Raw genomic sequence first — 22,585 nt, 5'->3', positions numbered from 1 at the left:
CTTACTACTAAGGAATCTTTTACATTTTATATCTCATGTTTTGAAAAATGTAATGCTTTAAATAAATCCCACTTATTAAGTAATGATTTGTTTTCCCCTGTATATACCATTTCTGCTACTTCTATAGGTACTGGAAAAAACCAGAGCAGCCAGGAGTCTAGGAAGACAGATTGAGAGAGACATACTCCTGCTCGGTACCCTGATGCTTATACCCTATCTGTCACCGCAGGAGCTCTTATTTGGGGCTGTTGAAGTGTGTGTGTGTGTACGCACATGCACATGTCCACCCGCAGAGATAGATGGTGGTGTTAGAAATCATGTAAGGCTTTTAAGATACCCCTTCATGAGAAGCACAGCATAACTGGTGTACTAATTTCCTAGGGCTGTCATAACAAATGACCACAGCGTTAATGACTAACACCATTGTAGAGGCTGAAAGTCTGAAACCAAGGTATAGGCAGGACTATGCTCCCTCCGTGGGTTCTGGGGAAGAATCCTTCCTCTTCAAGCATCTGGTGGCTCCCAGCAATCCTTGGCTTGTGCTACATAACTGCATTCTCTGCCATTCTCTTCAGTTGGCCTCTCCTCTTCTCTTCATTTTTTCCTCTGTTGTCTCTTTTAAAGGCACTTGTCATTAGATTTAGGGCCCTCCTCACTAAACCAGTATAATAACATCTTAATATCCTTAATTACATCTGCAAAGACCCCTTTTCTTTTTTAAAAAAGATTTATTTATTTCAGAGAGCACAAGCCTGAGTGGGGGGAGGGGCAGAGAGAGAGAATCTTCAAGCAGACTCCCTGTTGAGCACGGAACCCGACGTGGGGCTCTATCTCACCATCCATGAAATCAAGACTTGCGCCAAACCCAACAGTTGGACACTTAACTGACTGAGCCACCAGATACCCCAAGACCCCTTTCCAAATAAGGTCCAAATAAAGGTCACATTCACAGTTCCAGCGGTTATTGTGTGAACAGATCTTTTAGAAGGGCTACCATTCAACCCACTACAATTGGGTAGGCCAAAAAAGCCACTGAAGCTAGAAATCAAAGGATTAGGTGAAGGTTTTTAAATTCTCCCTGCTTCTCCAATACTTCATACTTTATTCTTGTCTGAAATACCTGACTACTGCCTCAGATCCAGTTGAATGTTGCCACTGGACTTAAGCTCTGCTCTTAGCTCTGAGATCTGTTCCTCATCTTGGTTCTCATCTTGGCCTAATAGGGCTTGTGCTTCCATTGCCAAGTTTGTGTCCAATAGGACACACCCATAGTGTTTCAGTCAGCCAAGTAATTGTTGCATAGGGGCATGACCCAGTGACTAAAGGGTTTTCCCAAAGGCCTGAGTGGAGCTAGAAACCACTGCCTCCCCAGAATTGTGTAAAAATTTATAAACCCAGGATTAATGTGGAGTTATAGTCCCCTATGGTGATGGAAAGCAGGTGTTTGCCAGAGCCTCCATATTCCGTGGCTTCCCTTTATCTTGAACTTCTTTTTTACCCAAAAGGATTTGTTCTGAGTACTTGAGATTTATATTATCCTGTGAAAATTTTGGATTTCAGATATGCTTTGAGATAAACCCATCTTGTTTCTTTCTAGTCCAAGTTCTGCATTTCATTTTTCTTGTTTATCTTTTGCTCTCCTGGCAGTGATGTTCTTCTTTCTCCCTTCAAAATGAACCAGTTACAATTTTCCACTTGAAAATAAATTTCATCATACTTTATTCCCTGTTTTTCAGGTCATTTGTTTTTCTAAGTGACTCAGATCTAGCCAAGAATTTTGTTAGGAGCTCCCAAGTATGACACATTGTAATTCTCCTTGAAGGTGAAAAGTATAGGAGCAAGTTTAGCCTTCGGCCTGATGCTTTTACCTGGAATCCTAAAAACTGAACATATCATGTAATTTTGACTGACTTTTTCCCCCCACCAAAAAGTTATCCAGAGACTTCATATTGCAACTACTACCATAACCTCTGTGCCATAAAGACTCATAAAAGCAATAAATGCAAGTGAAAATTACTTGTTATTTAAATATTTCAGTTGACAGTCTTGCTTTGCATTATTGCTTTATAAGTCAATAATAAGTCTTTAAAAGACATCTTATAACTAAGGAAGTGTGAAAATGTCAATTTGATCAAAACATCAAATTATAACCAGGATGAGATTATATGATATTTTTGTAGAGTGCTTCTGTGAATATTAACAGAATTATATTATATTAACTGGGCCTCCATATTTAGGCAGTCTTCCTAGTTCAATAGACTGAGCACTAGATTGGCAAAAATGTACTCCTAAATTCTAATTTCAGTTCTACTTCTTATTGGCCATGTGGGATAAGTAAGCCATTTTTTGTTTCTTTGCATTTGGCCTTGTAATATATAAAAGCAGGAGAAGAGTAAGGCATGGTCAGTTGAGTCTTTAATATTTAATTTGAGGAATTCTTGGGTCCAGGGCCAGTTTTTATTTTCTAATCAAGTGCTCATAGAGCAGTGGAAGGGAGCTTCTCCTCCTTGCTCCCTGGCCTCCCTTTGGCCCCACACTGCACACCCCAGGCTCTCCCAAATAAGGGCTTTGGTGGCCCCATAAAACAATTGTGACCATCCTTGAAGCAAGGGTATGAATAACTCAAATATATTCTGTTATTCTTTCACATTTATTCAGATAGCTTTCAGCCTTCTTTTCTAAAGTTGGGTTACTCAATCGTATAAATGACTTCAGAAAATAATAAAGAGCTTTAAAATAGTGATAAGAATGCCACAAAAAATGATCAAGTTAAGAAGTAAGATTCTTTGACCCAGAGAATGGGAAATTTATCTGGGGTGAGGATGAGCTTATTGCTATCAACTTCAACTGTTTGAAAGTTATTTCATAGAGTATAATGACTTTGTTGCTTATCCTCACAAAGATTAAGGCAACAAGAAAGTATTATCCAGCCATAAAAAAGAATGAGACCTTGCCATGTGCAACAACATGGATGGACCTAGAGGGTATTATACTAAGTGAAATAAGTCAGAGAAAGACAAATGCCATATGATTTCATTTACATGTGGAATCTACAGAACAAAACAAATGAACAAAAAAGACAGAAACAGACTCCTAAATACAGAAAACAGACTGGTGTTTGCCAGGGGAAGGTATGGGGAGATGGGCAAAATGAGTGAATGGGAGGTACAGGCTTCCAGTTATGGGATGAGTAAGTCACAAAGATGAAGAGTACAGCATAGGGAATTGCAATGGTATTTCAGTAGCATTATATGGTGACAGATGGTAACCACACTTGTGGTAGGCAGAACATAACTTATAGAATTGTCAAATCACTATATTGTACACCTGAAACTAATGTAACATTGTGTGTCAACAATACTTCAATTTAAGGGAAAGAAAGGGAAAAAAAGACAAGAAAGTAATCATGAAGGAATTAAATTACATACAGGTAGAGAGGTCTATTGCGGCTCTCCTAGACTCAGAAAAGTAAACTCTCCCTTCACAGTTCATCACATTCATCAGCTTCCCAGAGTTCTAAATGCCTCCTGAAGGAACTTTGTAGCTTCCCTTAGTGTCTTGTTTTCAGTCTCTTTTAATTCTTGCACCAAGAACATATCATCGCTGAATAGAAGCCCCTCTGTGCAGGTAGGCTTCTTCTCTCTTTCCTCTGGGAAGGGAGGACAAATGATCACCACCCCATGTGACATCCCATAAATACTCAATTCCTATACCACTGTCTTATTTTTTTTCTTATTTTTTCTCACTCGATTTATCTTCCAAAGAATTAATTATTGTTGTTACCCCTTTGACTTTATGATGAATGGCAATTCTGACACACTCTGACCCCAAGAAGTAGACAATTCTTGTCTTTATCTTTGCACTGAGAATTGAAATGCAATGGAATATATGAACAGAAATTGGTCATTTTTCTTTTGCAGATTGCCAATTGCAAGATTTATTTTCATAAAAAGCAGCATATCAATTTTCTATTGAAATACCCTTTTGTAAAGCATGAGAAAATTTAATCTTGTGCTCTGTAGCTGTCAGAGAGATGAATGACTCTTCTATTGCAAAACGGCTGCCAACAAACATGAGGACCAGGTATTATTTCTCTCCTTGGTGAACCGTCAGGCTTCTCTTTATGAATCTGACACATTACAGGTGGCTGAAGTGCTTCTCATTGTCAGGACTTGGTGCAAACAGTTGTTTCTCTACCTATGGCATATAGTCCTAGGATTGAAGGGCATTCTGAGTTGCAATGTACTTAATGCAGAGAACTGAATAGTGTGTTTTACATTTAGTTTAAAATTATTTTTATTAAGATGAAATTCACATAACATTAGCCATTTTAAAGTGAACAATTCATTGGCATTTAGTACAGTCACAATATTGTACAACTACCAGCTGTATCAAGTTCCAAAATATTTTTATTACTCCATAAAGAAATCCCATACCTAACTACCTATAGATTTTGGCAACAAGCAATCTACTTTCTGACTCTAAAAATTCACCTATTCTGGATATGTCATATAAATGGACTTCTATACTACGTGACCTTCTGTACCTGGCTTCTTTCATTTAACACAACGTTTTCAAGGTTCATCCACATTGTACCATGTATCAGTGCTTCATTCCTTTTTTATGACTGAATATTTTATGTGTTTACCACAATTTGTTTACCAATTCATCCATTGATGGATTGTTTCTACCTTTTGGCTATTGTGAATACTGCTACTATGAACATTCATGTACACGAATTTGCTTGGGTACATGTTTTCAATGCATCTGGATATATACCCTAGGAGTGGAATAGCCGGGTCATACGTAATTCTGTGTTTAACCTTTTGAGGAACTGCCAAACAGTTTTCCTGTGTTTATTTCTGAAAGAGAAAACCCACAGCATTAACAAAATGAACTTGTCTTAGCAGGGAGAGCACAGCCCTCTGAACCTCTGAGAATCCTCTGAAGAATCAAAGGGCACATCATCATTGGCAGTGAAGGTGTGTGCTAGCTGACTGACCTTTGTGCCTGGACAGACGGACCCAAGATACACTCCAAACAGCAGTAAGCACAATCTGCATAAAATATCAGAGAAAGGTATCTTAAATCAGCCCCCAAATCCAGGTAAGTTTTTACCAGTTTCTCTGAGATGCTTCAATCACTGCAGACCTGTTGCCCTTTGACCATGTTGCCACTATAATAAACTTCAAACCCAATTAAAAGTATTGCTTTAAATGAAGAAGCCAATTCTGATGAGGTTTATTCCAACAAAAATCTGAAAACCGGTCTCAGGTTGCCAGAAGTCAGGTTTGTGCCTGTTCCTTCCTGTCAGCATAAGGATTCACACGTTGAATGTTTGACTAATTTTAGCATATTAATTACTATTTGATTATCACTTAGGAAGACATCTGTCTGTTTTTCCAAAAACTTACGCTGTTGTGGGCAAATTGGCATTAAAGACTAATCTAATTTGCCTATTTCAGAAATAGACTGGCCTTTTAAAAGTCCATGCCTACTTTCAGTTTTCTGAATGTCCCGTAGACATTTCCCTTTGTGACATTGGTATTGGAGGTACAGTGAAGCACCGAACGATAACAGCCCACACCCATCCTGCAGTGCCAGTGAAGGCAACATTAGGATGTCTAACCTCATGACATCGACACAGTTTTCCATCCCTGTAACCCTATGTGTAATCAAGCCGTGCTGGTCACGGTGTGCAATGGAATTACAAGCGTTACAGAATTAAGATGGAATAAATTAGAAACAAAACCACTACTCTTTCCTGGAGGTTTTATTCAAGTTAGTATAGTTGAAATAATGTGCACCCAGAAAATGAGCTCATCCATCATGGACCTTGCCGTGTTGTAATTCAGAATTTCTTCTTGGAGTTATGAAGCTATTACAGTCTGAGTGGCATTGTTGCCAGAGAATGAATCCTCAGAAAACCCTGGGCAGCCCAAGTCAGAGAAACTGCTCCTTGGCTGCTAACCCACTGTTGTCTGTAATAGTTCAGCCTGATCCCTGACATTACGCAGCCTGAGTCACATGCTCTTGGAGATTACTTCAACTTTAAGTAAAAAGGTCAAAAGGGGACAGGGAAGCAGAGTAGCTTGGGGTTCCACAGATACACTCTGGTCAGATGACAAAGGAACAGATTAGGGAGAACAGGCCACGTGGGGTGTCCTTCCCTCAGCCAGAAAAAGCCCTCCTTGAGGAAGGCTCACGATTTCCTGAGAAGAGAGTAATGACTATGCCTGTGAAGAAACAAAAGGTCCCTACAGTGGGATTTTTGAATCCAGTCATACATAATTGGCAGTAGCCAGGAGAGAGCCTGACACTTCAGGCTTCAATAATATGCAGAATTTGGCTCACCGAAGAATTTATGTTAAAATTTTAGGCTAGTTAGACCCCCAAAGTTTGATCAACATTTTCCAAGATTAGGAGAAATCATTGTTTGTATGAGAGTCAATTTCTCAATTTCTCAGTCATTTCTCAGCAATTTATCTTCTTGAGCTATTACAAAATTCTTAATATATTAATCTACTTGATTTTTGTTTTAAATCTCGAGAAATGCATTTGATCCTAGGTAATAACTCACAGCAATATTTTTGGATGATGCCTCGGTGCACTGCTTAGTAAACTGAGTCCAGGCTCCACATTATATTAGAGATCATCAGGTGATGTCCTTTCAGCTGGCACATAGGACCCTTTCTTCTTGCCAAGGCAAGTTCTTGGTAAACGTGCAAGTCTCATATGACTAATGAGAGTTGGTTTGGCCCCTAGTGAGATCTGAAGTCCATTAAACCAAAATAAGAATCAGGGTGTCACATCTACCTTGTGAAAGCTCCAAGAACTATTCCTTTCTCCAGTACAGAGAAAATGAATTGATGTGTTCCTAGCTTCCCAGTGAATGACTACAGTGGAAAGTATCCTCCCATTTTATACCAACATTATGACAGCATTCTATCCTACCAGCCCATGTGCTAGAAAGTCACCTGTCTCTGAAACTTTGTTTGTACTCCTTTTATATAAAACTCCAAAACAGAGCTTTCCCATGTATCTCCTCTGGCCTTCTCAACACTGCTTTGACCTTCAGGAAAGTTCAGGTGTCATAAGCTCAGCTATCCTCACTGTTGCCCCCCTCTCACCTTCAGGGAAGAGAAAATCTCTCACTTTGGGCCAAAGGTAGCATCTTGATAATGCTTCCTACTTTTTGGTGGGGCTAGAATGCAGATACAATGCCCTTCCAGGCTAGGGGTTCCTTACCCCAGGCCCTCAAATCCTGGTTATTTCTGTCTCTGAGCTGCTGTTGTCTGTTGCCATTCCGATAAGCACAGAAGCTTGATGTCGTTGCTACCCAGGGGAAAGCTCACTGCCACCATGAACCTGTTCAAAGCCTCTCCATATCTCAAAGTTCAGGACCAAATGGATCTGTAGTCCAGAGAGAAGCATTTTCTAAAAGACAAAACCTACCTCAACCCAACCATTGAGCCCAACAGGTACCCTTGGACCCAATAATTCAAAGTGCTATACTATTGGCCTATTTCACAAAGTCAGGGGTAGTCTCTTGTACTATTTCTTAGGTACAGGGATCGCTAAGTGCATTCATGCAGCAGTCGGGATTCAGCCTGGGTCTGGAAATGGATGATGTACTCCATGAAGTTAATTGAGGGAGGTTAGTAAAGCACCACTCACAAGGGCTGAGCAGGGTTTACAGAAATCAGCAGGGGTTAATGCAGTGTCTGGGGTTAACAACAATGAGGAGCTGTTGCTGCCCATAAATTTGAGGTGAGAAAGGGAGAATGTGTTTCCTAGAACCCAGAAAGAATATGGAGAGAGCTGCTGAACCAGAGTGGTAGGCCTGAACACGCTGGTAGAGAGGAAACAAGGAAGATGGGTGATAAATAGCCTAACCTCACTCTTCTCCATCTTCCATCTCCTGCCACTATGCTTCTCAGCACCACCTCACTCATTAAAGCCAGTCCTAGCCAAAAAGCAAGGAAGTTTGTTGCTGCAGTCCATAAAGGTCAGCCTCCCAGCACTACAGAAGGGCAGAGAAGGACAAAAATCAGACCTGAAGGGACAAAAGAAGGTATCTAGCAAAACTAGCTATTGTAAAGTGCTTTGGTTTTTTTCTCTAAATTCATTTCTTAAAAGTTTCAAGACGTGTTCTAACATCAGGGTAAGGATTCTATCAATAGATTCACCTGATGTGTCTCTTTGACTCCTCTCTTCATTCACCATGTCAGTGTGGTTGACTCACTTGATTTTTCCTTGGAAATATCTCTTGCGTCTGACCACTTTGATTCCCACTTCCGCCCCACTAGTTCCCTTGGCCTGTATGAATACAGTAGCTCTAACACAACATATCCTACCTTGGCCTCACAGAGCAATTAATGCAATCTCCTTAGGGCATAATATCACACCCCTGCTCAGGGCTTCCCATTATTACAATCCATCTGTCCTTCCTAACTGATTTTCAAGGCCTTCTATAATATGAGCCCAGCTAACTGTGTTTCATCAATTCTGAGACATATTTTTTTAAAGATTTTATTTATCGATTTGTCAGAGAGAGTGAGGAAGAGAGAGAGCGCGCGTGCACGCACAAGCAGGGGGAGCGGCAGGCAGAGGGAGAAGCAGACTCCCCACTGAGCAAGGAGCCTGATGTGGGACTTGATCCCAGGAACCTTGGGATCATGATCTGAGCTGAATGCAGATGCTTAAGTGACTGAGCCACCCAGGTGTCCCCCTAAAACATATTTTTAAAATATAGTAATACATTCTGAAATCAGAGTGCATCTTATGATTGATCGCAATCTTGGCATCTTGGATTCAATGAAACATGGTTCTTTTCTCAGTTCTTGGCCTGTTACAGGATACCTCTGTTCTAGAAAACAGGACCTCCCCCTTCGCTGTGCTATGACTCATTCTTTCACAACTCCAAACTTTTGTTCAGACATTTCCCTCCATCAGGGCATCCCTCTCCCCTGCCTCCTTTCCTATATGGGCCCATCTTTGAGGCCCAGCTCAAAGGCTGCCTCCTCAAAGAATGCTTTGTTTACTACCTCAGCTGGAAACAACCTTCCCTTTGAATCCCTTCAGTTCTTTCTTTGTAACTCCGGCAATTCTTATCACATGGTTCCTTTTAGTTTATATACTTGGGTACATATTTGGTCTGTACACAGGACTCCTTGAGTCCTGCAAATTGCTTGAGAAGGCAGCTAAAATTGTGACATTCTGTGAAAGAACGTAAGTTTGCTTCACTAATGCAATCCAGGACATTAGAACAGTTTCTTTAAAATCTCCACAGTACTACTGTTCCAGAACTCATTAAGAGCCCTGCTTTGAACCTCCCTCTACAGATAATATATCATCAGTGAGCCAGAGAGAGGTCTAAGACTATGGATCAGCAACGCATACTGGGAGACACCCAGTGGGATGGGGAGCTGCTAGGAGCGGCTGCTCTACTGGCAGGACTCCCTGGCCCTGTTCCTGACAGTAGCCATTGGAAAGGTCAAGCTCTGAAAAACCATGTTGCTTGGAGATTGCCAGCCTTCTCCACTCTCTATCCTCACAACAGCCATGATGTGAATCCATGATGGGGCTGGATGGAAGAGTCTTGGTTTTTCAATTTACCCTTCCCTTGGGAAATCCAGACTGGACTGGATGTCCAAGAACTCTGGGTTACCTCAACAGGCACCTACAGGGAGACAATGAAGTAACCTAGCCATGTCAGAGGGTGTAGCCTGGGCAAGAGGGCTACATGTTCACGCCATCATCTGCAGGAGATTCTTCTCCATCACAGCTAATTTTGAACTCTCCCAAGTTCTTTAAATAAATCTTTTCTGCAATACATTCACAAGCCTCTCTCTGCAAACTTTCATGGCCAGAAGAAGATAAAAATCTGCTCAAATGCCCTCTTGCTATTGACATGCCATTCTGTGGCTAAATTTAAAATGACTTGTGAAATTTCCTGCTGATTTCTGCTTCCTAAGGCTATCCCATTTTCTAAAAGGCCTCCCATTAATCAAACTTTCGAACTACCATCTGAGGGGGCTTGGTTTGAGAAGCTTGAGGCTTCTGCCAGCTTCCACATTCTAACATCTGCTCAGTGCTCTACACAGCTCACTTCCCCTGCACTGGGTGTCTGCATTAATGAGCACAAAGCTCATTGTTCTCTGAGGCAAAATGGTTGTCGTGTTCCTTGAAAGCTTTCCATAGGACATTACTGCTTTCCATGGTTTCACACCAGAAGGCCTTGCATAAAGATCATGATTGTTGAGCTGATTTCACCAAAACAAACCATTTTAAGAATTTTTTTACTTATTAAAGAAGTCATAAGTTTACTACAGAAAACGTAGATGGTATAGTATATTATAAAAAAGGAGATAAGAATTGCTTAAACTCTGACCTGTCATTGTTAACACTATGGCATATATACTTATAATAATTTTTCCTTTATAGGCATACAATTTTTTAAAAAAATATTTGATATAGAATTGGAATCACACTTCGCAAACTCTTTTTTTTTTTTAAGCTTGTTTTTCTTCCTAATGATAAATGATTAACATTTTCCTTTGTCATTATGTAACAGTTAACAGTGTGGACTCTGGAGCCAGCCTGTCCAGATTTGAATCCTGGCTCTGTCACTTACTGTGTGACCCTTGGACATGTCGTTTAAATGAAACACGTACTTTGGTGTCCTCATTTGTAAATGGGAATGATAATAGTTACTTCACAGTTGTTGTGAATATTTAAGTGAGTCAGCATTTGCCAAGAACTTAGAACACTGTCTTAGGGCTTTATAGTACTAGCCACCACTACTATGACTATTCCTACATTTTGTTCCACAACATCATTTTATTTTTTTATAATAATTTTTTATTATGTTATGTTAGTCACCATACAGTATATCCTTAGCTTTTGATGTAGTGTTCCATGATTCGGTATTTGCGTATAACACCCAGTGCACCATGCAATATGTGCCCTCCTTAATACCCATCACCGGCCTATCCCAGTCCCCCACCCCCTTCCCCTCTGAAGCCCTCAGTTTGTTTCCCAGACTCTATGGTCTCTTGTGGTTCATTCCCCCTTCTGTTTACCCCCCCCCTTCATTCTTCCCTTCCTTCTCCTACCAATCTTCCTGCTATTTCTTATATCCACAACATCATTTTAAAGACTAGATAGGATTACATTTTTTGGGGACATAGCATAATGTATTTATTCAAGGTCCCACTGTTGGATAATTAGAATGTTCTACTTTTTTGGTATTATGAGCAATAGTGCAAACAGACATCCTTCTTCCATTGCATTTGTAACAGGACAGACTATGCACCAAGCAGGGAAGGAAAGGAATATAGTGATGGGAAATGGAAGTACCATGTTTTACCCTCTTTGTTTTGAGCTTGATTGGAGAGGCAGATGACATCAGTACCTCACTTTTCCCTGGAAGGCTGCTGCTTAAAAACTACTCAGACTTTATGGCACCACCCAGGCAAATATCTGATGGTTCTTTCCAGATTGAATCACTAGTAATTCAATCCTCAGATTCTGATCAGAGAAGGATCCTTGGCCAGCCATGTCATATACTTTTAGTTCTTCATGCAACAGCTGTCATAGAATTACTCAGCCCTGTGGGTTCAGTTCCAGGTTAGCCTTGGAGGATACTCCGTGAACTCAGTGAGTCCCTGGAGCCTCCCTCTTTTCTAGTCCGGTGCATATGAAAGTCCTGTTAGAGATGCTCCTGCTCTCTCTTTGAGCTTGATTCCTGTGGCCTTCCTCCCAACACTACTGGGGACAATCAGACCTTTGAGGCCTGATTCCTTGTCCTTAATAATGGGAATGATTATGATGCATTCCGATAGAATGGGAACAGGACCTCTACAGGTTGAGAGAATTATAGACCTAGAGGTATTACATGGCTTCATAGAACCACTTTATGCAACAAAACTAGCCAGTGCAGATGAACACTGCCAACAGGCAGCCCTTGCTGGGAAGACAGTGACTCGTAAGTTCTCTTTCATGAAGCTGTTCATGGGGAAGCATGTCAAATGCCTATTTCTTACTATCTCTCTGTTAAACGTATCACCAACAAAACTACCTACTTGGCCCTCAGCTTCTCCTAATCAAAAGTTAATAACCTATTATAGTCCAGAAGACTCACAACTTCTGGATTTCTGCCTTTATTATCTCCTGAATTCCCTGGAAAGTTCTGCCCACCTGCTGCCTTCAAGGGGCTCTGGATAAATACATTGCCTAGATAATTTACTTAATACATAGAGAAACAGGAGAGCTCTCCTATAACCTCAACTATCCAATCAACTGGACATTTAACCTGGTACCAGGGGTCTGTGTTTCTGCCAAGTAGGTAGACACCTTAAAATACAAGGATGAGGCCATTGATACTCAATAGAAATAGTGGCAAAATGGGCAAAATTTGTCTATACTGTTAGAAGTCAGGGAAGTGATTATCCTTAGTAGGGGGAAGGGGTGGAAAGGAGGCTCCTAGGGGGCTGGTAACGTAGTCCAGGTTTTGACCTGGGTGCTGGTTACATGGATATGTTCATTTTATGCAAGTTTAATGAACTATAAACTCAAGATAAGTGTACTTTTTGTATATGTCTTGTACTTCAATAAAACAATTGGGGGATATTGATAAACTGGATTAAATATAGGAATATTCATCTCTGTTATGACTAGTGGCTCTTTCTTATGGCCACCAGATTTAGCAAATAAAAATACAGGATGCCCCATTAAATTTCAATTTCAGATAGACAACAAGTAATTTTTTAGCCCAAGTATGTTTCATTCATTATTTGGGATATGTTTGTACTAAAAAAGTATTCATTGCTTATGTGAAATTCAAATATAACTGATCATCCTGTATTTAATCTGGCAATCCTAATCCTAAGCCTTCTGTTTCATCTTCAATTTAATGAGAAAGTGAGAAAAGGATAGATCTTAAATGAAATATATCAAGGATATATAGTCTTAGAAGAAAATATTAAAATGTGTAAATAAAGTATAGGAGACAGAAATGAGAAGATAAGTGCTCTAGTTTTTCGTTTTCTCTATTACTCCTTCTTTTCATACCCCTCTTCTGTTTTCAGTTTCTCTTTCCCACTTTCATGTCAATGAAAAGAGAAATGAGATAAGCCAAAGAAATGAGGTAGTGCCAAAATCTTTTACACTTTCGTTTATTGAGTTTGAATTTGCAACTCTCTTGGTGTTTCTGAAAATTTTAGTCCTGATTTGTCTGTGTTCTTGTTTCTTATTTTTTACTGAACTATTTCCCCTCTTTTTTGACTCTTTTTCAGAACTCTGTAAACTCCGCACAGTTGGAAGTTGAACCCTTCCCAACATAAGCAGTGTTTTTCCTGCCTTTTCTTATCTTTAGGTTTCATAGGCTAAACTCGAAAAAATCTATTTGCTATTGACCTCAGAAAGTTCTTTTTTTCCCTTTTCTTTCTCCAACAATGTTAACTAATATGCAGCCAGTACATTTCAACCATGCTTCTCACACAATTGGTAGTTTTGAACCAAGTTTTCTGAATTCCGTCTCACTTTCTTTTCTATACTTCCCACTCTTAAAGGTGAAGAAATTCCAGTACAAGTTATTTAGCACAACTAGGCTCTGTCAGTAAATGGAATCAAGTCTCAAAGGTTTTGTGCTTTGACACACTTTCAGTACACAGATATGGATGCAATAAAATGAAATTATTTCCTGCTTCCCCCAAAAGCTTCCAAGCCATGATTTTATACGACCAAGAGTGTTACCACTTTATTTAGACTAAAATTCTTAAGTCAAAAATGATTTTAATATCCTTTCATTTAAACAATAAGTACATCTCTGAAAACACTTGAGAGGAGGGGCACCTGGCTGGTGCAGTCACTTAAGCCTCTGACTCTTAGTTTCGAATCAGGTCCTGATCTCAGGGTCTTGAGATCAAGCCCCCACATTGGGCTTCATGCTCAGCACAGAGTCTGCTTGAGTTTCTCTCTCCCTCTCCCTCTCCCTCTGCCCCTGCCCCCCACTTGCTCTTGCATTCTCTCTCTCAAATATAAAAATAAATAAATAAAAATAAAACACTTAAGGGGAGGATTAAAGGGAAGAAGGAAGTTACATCCACATCAAGGAAAGATGATAATGTGTTTCAACAGCCCACACTTGAAACCATTGCGTAAAGGCTTGTCAATTAATCTTTCAAAAGTTGGTTTGTCTTCTGCAATGTTGTCAACTAATGTATATTTCTGATTAAATCACTTCATTAAATCATTGATCTAGTCTTTTCTAAGTGACTCCAGGCAACACTTCTCATGTTTTTCACACAGTTGATGCGAGTGACTGGTTATCTTATGGTCATGGAGACTAAAACTTTTAAAAAACATATATATTAATGAATGTGTGTGTGTGTGTGTGTGCGTGTGCATGCATACACATTAATTCTGTGTTAATAAGTGTTACTGTTATCAATTACCTTTGTGGAGAGAGAGGGAGAGAGAGGAGGAGGGCAGAATGATAAAACCTATTATGCGCAGAGAATTAAAAAATACAGAAGGATAAATTAGCATGAAAATATCATAAATGAGGCCAAAATATTAATTTTTATGGAACAGTATTAGCATAGATACATAAATCAGCTAGCTCTGAAAAGGTCCATTAATCAATAAATGACTTAAACAATTGCAGGATGTTTAACAACTCTAATAGTGTTTTCAGCTCTAATAGCTCCCCTGCAAAAGCAATGGTGACATTTAGCAGCTAAATAAGCTTCCAGGAATGTGCTGAGTTGTTACCAATTACTTACCAAATACTTGCTTTTTTGTCCCTAACATTCCTATAACATTCAAAAGTCTTCAAAATCTGTCCCTACCTACTGTTCCAACATTTTCTCCCACAGTCCGTTCCCCTGCCTTGAGTTATTTCTGATTAGGTCTCTTTATTGGTTCCTAGATCAGTGTCTCTGTACCCTGGGGGATGCCAGAATATCACCTTACTCACTTCCTCCCCGCTGTCCCAAATGCCCAGCTCAAAACCCACCATATTCATTAAACTATATCTGCCTTCTCTAGCCCACAGCCATCCTTTCTTTTGCCTGGCTATATTATTAAATTATGGTATATACCACTAATGTGGTATTTTATTACATACTAGCTTATTCCAGCTTCTGTAGTGTTTTCTTAGAGTTATTTAATATGCACGGGCATATGAACATACTTTTATAAACTATAAAACATCATACCAATGTAAATACATTACTGTCTTCATTAACTAGTTTTTAGCCTCCCTGAGATGGGAATTACACATATATTTTCATATGACATCCAGGAAAGCAGAATATACTCCATAGCCCCTCAATAAATAATTTCTGATGAGTAAATGCATGGAAGGCCACCCAAATTGGAGCGAAACTACCGAAGTTTGCTTTTTACCTGTCTGAATTTGAACTATTTAATCTCCGTGCTTCAGTTGCCTTACCTGTACAATGAGGCTAATAATGATATTTACTTCATAGAGTTGCTTTGAGAATTAAATGAATTCATATTTACATGTAAAGTGCCTAAAACAGCTTATCTAGTACCTAGCGAGTACTTAATAAATATCAGCTTTTGAATGAATGAATGAAACCGAGTGTATCGCAATTAAAATCTAGAGAAAACAATAGCTACTTTTTGTTATTCCTGGAACTATGATTATAAAATAACATGTAGTACATAAGAATGTTAAGGGCGGGGCGCCTGGGTGGCTATGTCGGTTAAGCATCTGATTCTTGGTTTCGGCTCAGGTGATGGTGTCCAGGTTGTGGGGTTGAACCCCGAGCGGTGCTCCCTGCTCAGTGGGGAGTTTGCTTGCAGATTCTCTCCCTCTGCACACACACACTCTCTCAAATAAATAAATCTTTAATTTTAAAAAATGGTAAAGGAAATCAGTATATCTCTAAGATGTAAGTCATAATGATTTATTCCTGGAGAGATTTTTCAGAGTGAAGTTTGTATTCTGTATTACTGATTTTTTAAATTAATTCTAATATAGTTAACATACAGCATTGATTTAGTTTCAGGTGTACAATATAGTGATTCAACAATTCTATACATTATTCAGTGCTTATCGCAATGAGTGTACTCTTAATCCCCCTCACCTATTTCAGCCGCCCCCTCACCCAACTTCCCTCTGGTAACCCTCCGTTTGTTTTCTAGAGTTAACAGTCTGTTTTTTGGTTTGTCTCTTTTTGTCCCCTTTGTTCATCTGTTTTGTTTCTTAAATTCTACATATAAGTAAAATCATATGGTATTCGTCTTTCTCTGACTGACTTATTTCACTTAGCACTATACCCTCTAGATCTATCTATGTTGTTGAGAATGGCAAGGTTTCATTCTTTTTTTTTGGCCAAGTAGTATTCAGTCGTATGTATGCGTTCTTTAGCCATTCATCTATCGATGGACACTTGGATTACTGCCCTATGTTGGCTATTGTAAATAATGCTGCAGTAAACAGGGGAACATATATCCCCTCAAATTAGTGTTTTTGTATTCTTTGGGTAGATACCCAGTAGTGTGATTTCTGGATCATAGGGTTGTTCTGTTTTTTAAGTTTTTGGGGAATCTCCGTACTGTCTTCCAGAGTGGCTGCACCAGTTTGCAGTCCTGCCAATGGTGCGCAAGGGCTCATTTTTCTCCACATCTTCACCAATACTTGCTGTTTCTTGTATTTTTTATTTTAGCCATTCTGACAGGTGTGAGGTGATATCTCATTGTGGTTTTGATTTGCATTTCCCTGATGATGAGTGATGTTGAGCATCTTTTTATGTGTCTGCTGACCATCCGCCTGACTTCTTTGGAAAAATGTCTATTTATGTCCTCTGCCCACTTTTAGATTGGATTATTTGGGTCTTTTTTTAATGTTGAGTTGTATAAATTCTTTATATATTTTGGATACTAACCTTTTATCAGAAATGTCATTTGCAAATATCCTCTCCCATTCAATAGGTTGTCTTTAGTTTTGCTGGTTGTCTCCTTGCAGAAGCTTTTTATTTTTTTATTTTATTTTTAAAGATTTTTATTTATTTATTTGACAGAGAAAGATAGCCAGCGAGAGAGAGAACACAAGCAGGGGGAGTGGGAGAGGAAGAAGGAGGCTCCCAGCAGAGGAGCCTGATGTGGGGCTTGATCCCAGAACGCTGGGATCACGCCCTGAGCCAAAGGCAGACGCTTAACAACTATGCCACCCAGGCGCCCCAGAAGCTTTTTATTTCTATGTGGTCTCGATAGTTTAATTTTGCTTTTGTTTCCTTACCTCAGGAGACATACCTAGTAAGATATATTAGGGCCAATGCCAGAGAAATTACTGCCTATGATCTCTTCTACAATTGTTATGGTTCAGGTATCACATTGAAGTCCTTAATCTATTTTGAGTTTATTTTTGTGTATGGTATAAGAAATTGGTCCAGTTTCATTCTTTTGCATGTAGCTGTCCAGTTTTCCCAACACCATTTGTTGAAAAGGCTGCTGCTTTCCCATTGCATATTCTTGCCTCCTTTGTTGAAGATTAATCGACCTATAATTGTGGGTTTATTTCTGGGCTTTCTATCGTGTTCTATTGATTTGTGTGTCTATTCTTGTGCCAGTGTCATACTGTTTTGATTATATGGCTTCATAATATAACTTTAAGTCTGAAATTGCGATACCTCCAGATTTGTTTTTCTTTTTCAAGATTACTTTGGCTATTCAGGGTCTTTTGTGGTTCCATACAAATTGTACGATTGTTCTAGCTCTGTGAAAAATGCTGCTGGTATTTTGGTAGTGATTACATTAAATCTGTAGATTGCTTTGGGTAAGATAGACATTCTAAAAATATTGGATCTTCTGGAGTGCCCGGATGGCTTAGTGAGTTAAGCATCCAAACTTTGATTTCAGCACAGGTCATGAGCTCAGGGTTGTGAGATGGAGCCCCACATCAGGTATTGGCTTTTTAAGTCTTTCTGATACTCTATGTCTTTTTATTGGAGTATTTAGTCCATTTACATTCAAAGTAATTATTGATAAGTATGTATTTATTGCCATTTTGTTATTTGTTTTATTAATCTTATCTGTTCCTTTATTCCCTTGCTCTCTTATCTCACCATAAGTTGGCTTTCTTTATACTCACATACTTGGATTCCTTTCCCTTTATTTTTTGCATATCTGTTACTGGTTTTTGATTTGCAACTACCATTAGGTTTTCATATAATATCTTCTGCATATAGCAGTCAATAAAAATTGATGGTCACTTAAGTTTGAACCCATTCTTTACACCTCTCCTCCCCATGTTTTAGGTTAATGTTGTCATACTCTATATCTTTTCATTTTGTGAGTCCCTTGACTGATTTTTACAGATATACTTCTTTTTACTGCTTTATGTGCTTCCTGCTTTTTTTTACTCTTACTTGTGGCCTTTCCTTTCCACTCAAAGAGTCCTCTTTAACATTTCTTATAAGTGTAAAGATAATAAACTCCTTTAGCTTATGTTTGTCTGAGAAACTCTTTGTTTCTCCTTCTATTCTGAATGATAGCCTTGCTGGATAGAGTATTCTTGGCTGCAGACTTTTCCTTCCAGCACTTTGAACATATCATGCCACTTTCATCTGGCCTGCAAAATTTCTGCTGAAGAATCCACTGATAGCCTTATGGAATTTCTCTTGTATGTAACTGTCTTCTCTTGCTGCTTTTAAAATTCTCAGTAGTTATAAAACTACTTTTTGCCATTTTAATTACTATGTGTCTTAGTGTGGACCTCCTTCGGTTGATTTTGCTTGGGGATCTCAGTGTTTCCTGGATCAGGATATCTGTTTCCTTCCCCAGACTAGGGAAGTTTTAGCTATTATTTCTTCAAATACATTTTCTGCCCCCTTTTCTCTCTCTTCTTTTTCTGAGATCCCTATAATGTGAGTGTTTCTGTGCTTAATGGAGTTGCTGAGTTCCCTAAGTCTATTCTCATTTTTTATAATGTTTTTTCTCTCACCTGCTCAGCTTCTCTATCTTCCATTATTTCATTCCACTGCTTCCTCTAGCCTGCTATTTATTCCAGTGTATTTTTTTTAAAGATTTTATTTATTTATTTGACAGAGAGACAGCCAGCAAGAGAGGGAACACAGCAGGGGGAGGGGAGAGGAAGAAGCAGGCTCCTAGCGGAGGAGCCTGATGTGGGGCTCGATCCCAGAATGCCGGGGTCACGCCCTGAGCCGAAGGCAGACGCTTAACGACTGCACCACCCAGGTGCCCCTATTCCAGTATATTTTTAATTTCATTTCTTGTGTTCTTCATCTCTGATTGGTTCTTTTTTATGTTTTCTATCTCTTTAATAAGGGTCTTACTGATGTGTCCACTCTTTTCTCAAGTCCAGTGAGTATGTTTATGATCATTACTTTAAATTCTCTATTGGGTATATTGCTTATATCTGTTTTGCTTAGGTCTCTTGCTGTGGCTTTGTCCTGTTCTTTCATTTGGGGCATATTCCTCCATCTCCTCATTTTGTCTAACTCCCTGTGTCTGTTTCTATGTGTTAGGGAAGTCAGCTACATCTCCTGTTCTTAAAAGTAGTGGGTGGGGCACCACACTTTTAACAAGGTGGTGCTTTGCCAGTTGTATGTGACTCTGGAGACCAGGGCTGGCCCCCCCAATCTGCAGAGCATACATGGGCAATGTACACAGTTTAAACAGGAAGCATGCTTCATGGGAGGTGACGGGGCACCACCAGTACTGAAGGTCCACAAGGTGCAGAGTAGGGAGATTCAGTGTTGGCAAAGATTGTACCAGTCTTCTGGTAGAGAAGACCCACAGAAACAGGACTGAGGCAGGTATGGCTGGAGGGGTACTGGGTCACAGTGTAAGCAAGTTAGGTAATGAATGCTGGCACAGCGCTGGTTCCTGCAGGTGACTACATGTTTATGCTGAGCGGGAGAGAAATGGTGCCTGCCAGCTCCTTTGTCCTGGAGGCATCTCCCAGCAAAATCTGTCCCTCTGGGACATACTCTGGAATTAGTAAATAACTCTGCCTCCCATATGTACCAGGCATTTTTCAAACTGCTGCTTCTATGCTGTGTCTCCATAGGCTGTTTGTTGTGCTGTCTCTTTAAGGGCAAGGACTCAGTTTCCTATCACCCTCCAGGCTCTCCCAGAGACTAAAAATTCCAGGCTTTTAGTCCCAATGATTGTAAGAACTCATGAAATTTGGCCCCTCTGGTTTTCAGAGCTAAATGCTGTGGAATTCGTCTTCCGCATGGCAGCTCTCCAGTGTGAGGGTCTGGTGTGAGGGTCTGTTTCTCTCCCCTCTCCATACCCAGGGCTCCCTCCCTCAAATGACTTGTAAGTCCATTTAGCTCCCCACATCTCCACCCTTCCTACTCTCTTTGATGTAGATGTGGGTCATTTTCTGGGTTATTTACACTGATGTGAGTGTTATCTATATGGTGGGACAAAGTGAGCTTAGGGTTCTCGTACTCCACCATCTTCCCTCTTACTTTGTATCTTTTTGAATAAAAAGTCATATAAGGTTCTTTAAATAAAAAATCATAAAAAATCATATAACACTCATTTTTCTAGATATCACATTACTTTTAGATCTGAATAAATATTATTGCTGAACATTCCTGAACTGGGTTTATATTGTTTAGAAGATAGTACTTTAAACAGCAATTATTTCTGCATGATTTGTTTTTCATATCCATGTTTAACTACTTTCGTGTGTATATATGGGTTAATTTTGAAGTAGAAATTGACAATAACAGCTTTATGATGAACTTCTTAAAATATATTTGTTTCTAAAATTTTATCAAAACATTTAGCTTGCCAAGATTAATTTAACAAGTTAAGTATTTGTTTTTACCAAATTTTTGTGATTAGAAAACAATTCTCTGTCACAAGCACACACACAATAGTGTAAAAAAGATTTCCAGCACTGATGATTTACACATAGATCAATCTTAAATCATTTCAAGTAATTTTTATTGCTCTGTGGAGCCATCTGCTGGTCAATGGTGTTTTATGTATGTATATATAAAAGTCTATGTATATGTTTTTCTCTGAATGGATAAAGTCAGCCTCTAATTAGATGAGGTACTTCCCATAAAGTATAGCTAGGAATTTGTGACTCAAACAAAACTTCCTGGGGATATTCTTCCGGATATAAGTAATGAGAGCAATTTGATAATAGGATAATGGAGAAAATAATCACATTGAGAAAATGAGTAGATACTATATTTTGGGGAATTGTTTCATTTTTCAAGAATTTGTAAACTTTCTGCTAATAGGATAGAAAAATACATACACATATGTATACATACATTCATGTATATACATTATATATATATATATATAATTTTTGAAAATCTGTATAGATCAATACCTTTCTACTTATTAAAATTAATAAGGTAAACCAAAAAGTTTATTTGTTATTCTTTGGTATGGAAACTATATTTTTATCACTTTTAATTAACTGTGAATTCATAGCCTTTTACAGTTTTAACTTGTTTCAATTAGCCATTATTGTTATCACTTTTTTTCTTGCTTAAATATTCACAACCTGTTCAGGGCAAGATCTCTTGTGTAGTTTCTTTTGTCTTCTAAACAATTCTACCCTTGCATCCTTGATTTCTGGCCAACAACCTGATATTTCAAATGCAACATCATTTTTCCTGCCCCCAAATTATGGAGTCAACTATCCTATAAGAAACCTGGTTCATTTTAATGGAGAATAGCATAAGAGACTAAAATTTGGGTGCTCAGGGTACCCACATGAGATTTGGTTATGGGCAAGAATGGTATTGTTGATGTTGGTGTTGCTTATGACAGAGCTAGGTAAATAAATATTTTTAAGGTTATGCATATACATTGACTTTTGCCCAATTTGATATTGGGCAAAATGTTATTATGTTTCTCTATTTTTTTTGTAGTATTTTTTTTTCTTACCACCATGACATTCCCTCATGTAATTTAACTTGCCATCTTTGGTAGATATTTATATTAGTTCTGAGCTTTTTGCCTTCAACAAATCTGCAATGGGATCATTACAAATACAGTTTACACATACCCATGATTCTTACCTTAGAACAATCTGCTTGACATTTTTAATGTGTATTGCCAAAATTCAGAGGGCCTAGGTTGTTCCTGAGTGGGATTTATTGGGATGGTATGAAAAGAGCACAGGGCCAGGAGGTAAACGGGTGCAAAATACCAAACTCTACTTAAATCACTTGACCTCATTGTGTCTCAGTTTCCTCATTTGTAAAAGTATGATAGTTAACCTTTACAGCCGAGTCTAGCAGTTTTAAATATGCTTTTATACCAATTTCCTTTCCATCCTACTGCACAGGAAATGGTTTCGTAGGTTAATTAAAGTAACTATAACTACTTTGAACAATGCAGAACAGGCTGTAGGACTGGAAGAGACAGATTGTCTCTTGACCATCCTTGGTTCATGTTTCCACTCAGCCAAAGCTGCCTGATTCCTACTCATGCCCCCTGACTCTTGACCTCTTTAAGCACTCACCTTGTAATGATATTTTATAACTTTTATTCTTGCTTCTGTATAGTACTGTGTGCTGATAACATTAAGCTGACCCCTTGGCAA

General features: G+C 39.0%; 1 protein-coding gene across 1 annotated transcript in view; it reads left to right on the top strand.

Annotated features, from left to right (window-relative positions):
* The window catches only part of LOC148109657 (uncharacterized), a 126,602-nt gene extending 119,446 nt beyond the window's left edge, over window positions 1-7,156 (top strand). The window contains exon 4 of the transcript XR_015725199.1: window positions 4,911-7,156. The gene's annotated coding sequence lies outside the window, so the exon portion shown is untranslated. The remainder of the gene's footprint in view (window positions 1-4,910) is intronic.
* Window positions 7,157-22,585: the final 15,429 nt, after the last annotated feature.

The sequence above is a fragment of the Ursus americanus genome, chromosome 7 (assembly GCF_024610735.1).
Source record: "Ursus americanus isolate L20-20 chromosome 7, mUrsAme1.1.p, whole genome shotgun sequence".
Classification (NCBI taxonomy): domain Eukaryota; kingdom Metazoa; phylum Chordata; class Mammalia; order Carnivora; family Ursidae; genus Ursus; species Ursus americanus.
This window is presented reverse-complemented; position numbering and strand designations above follow the sequence as displayed.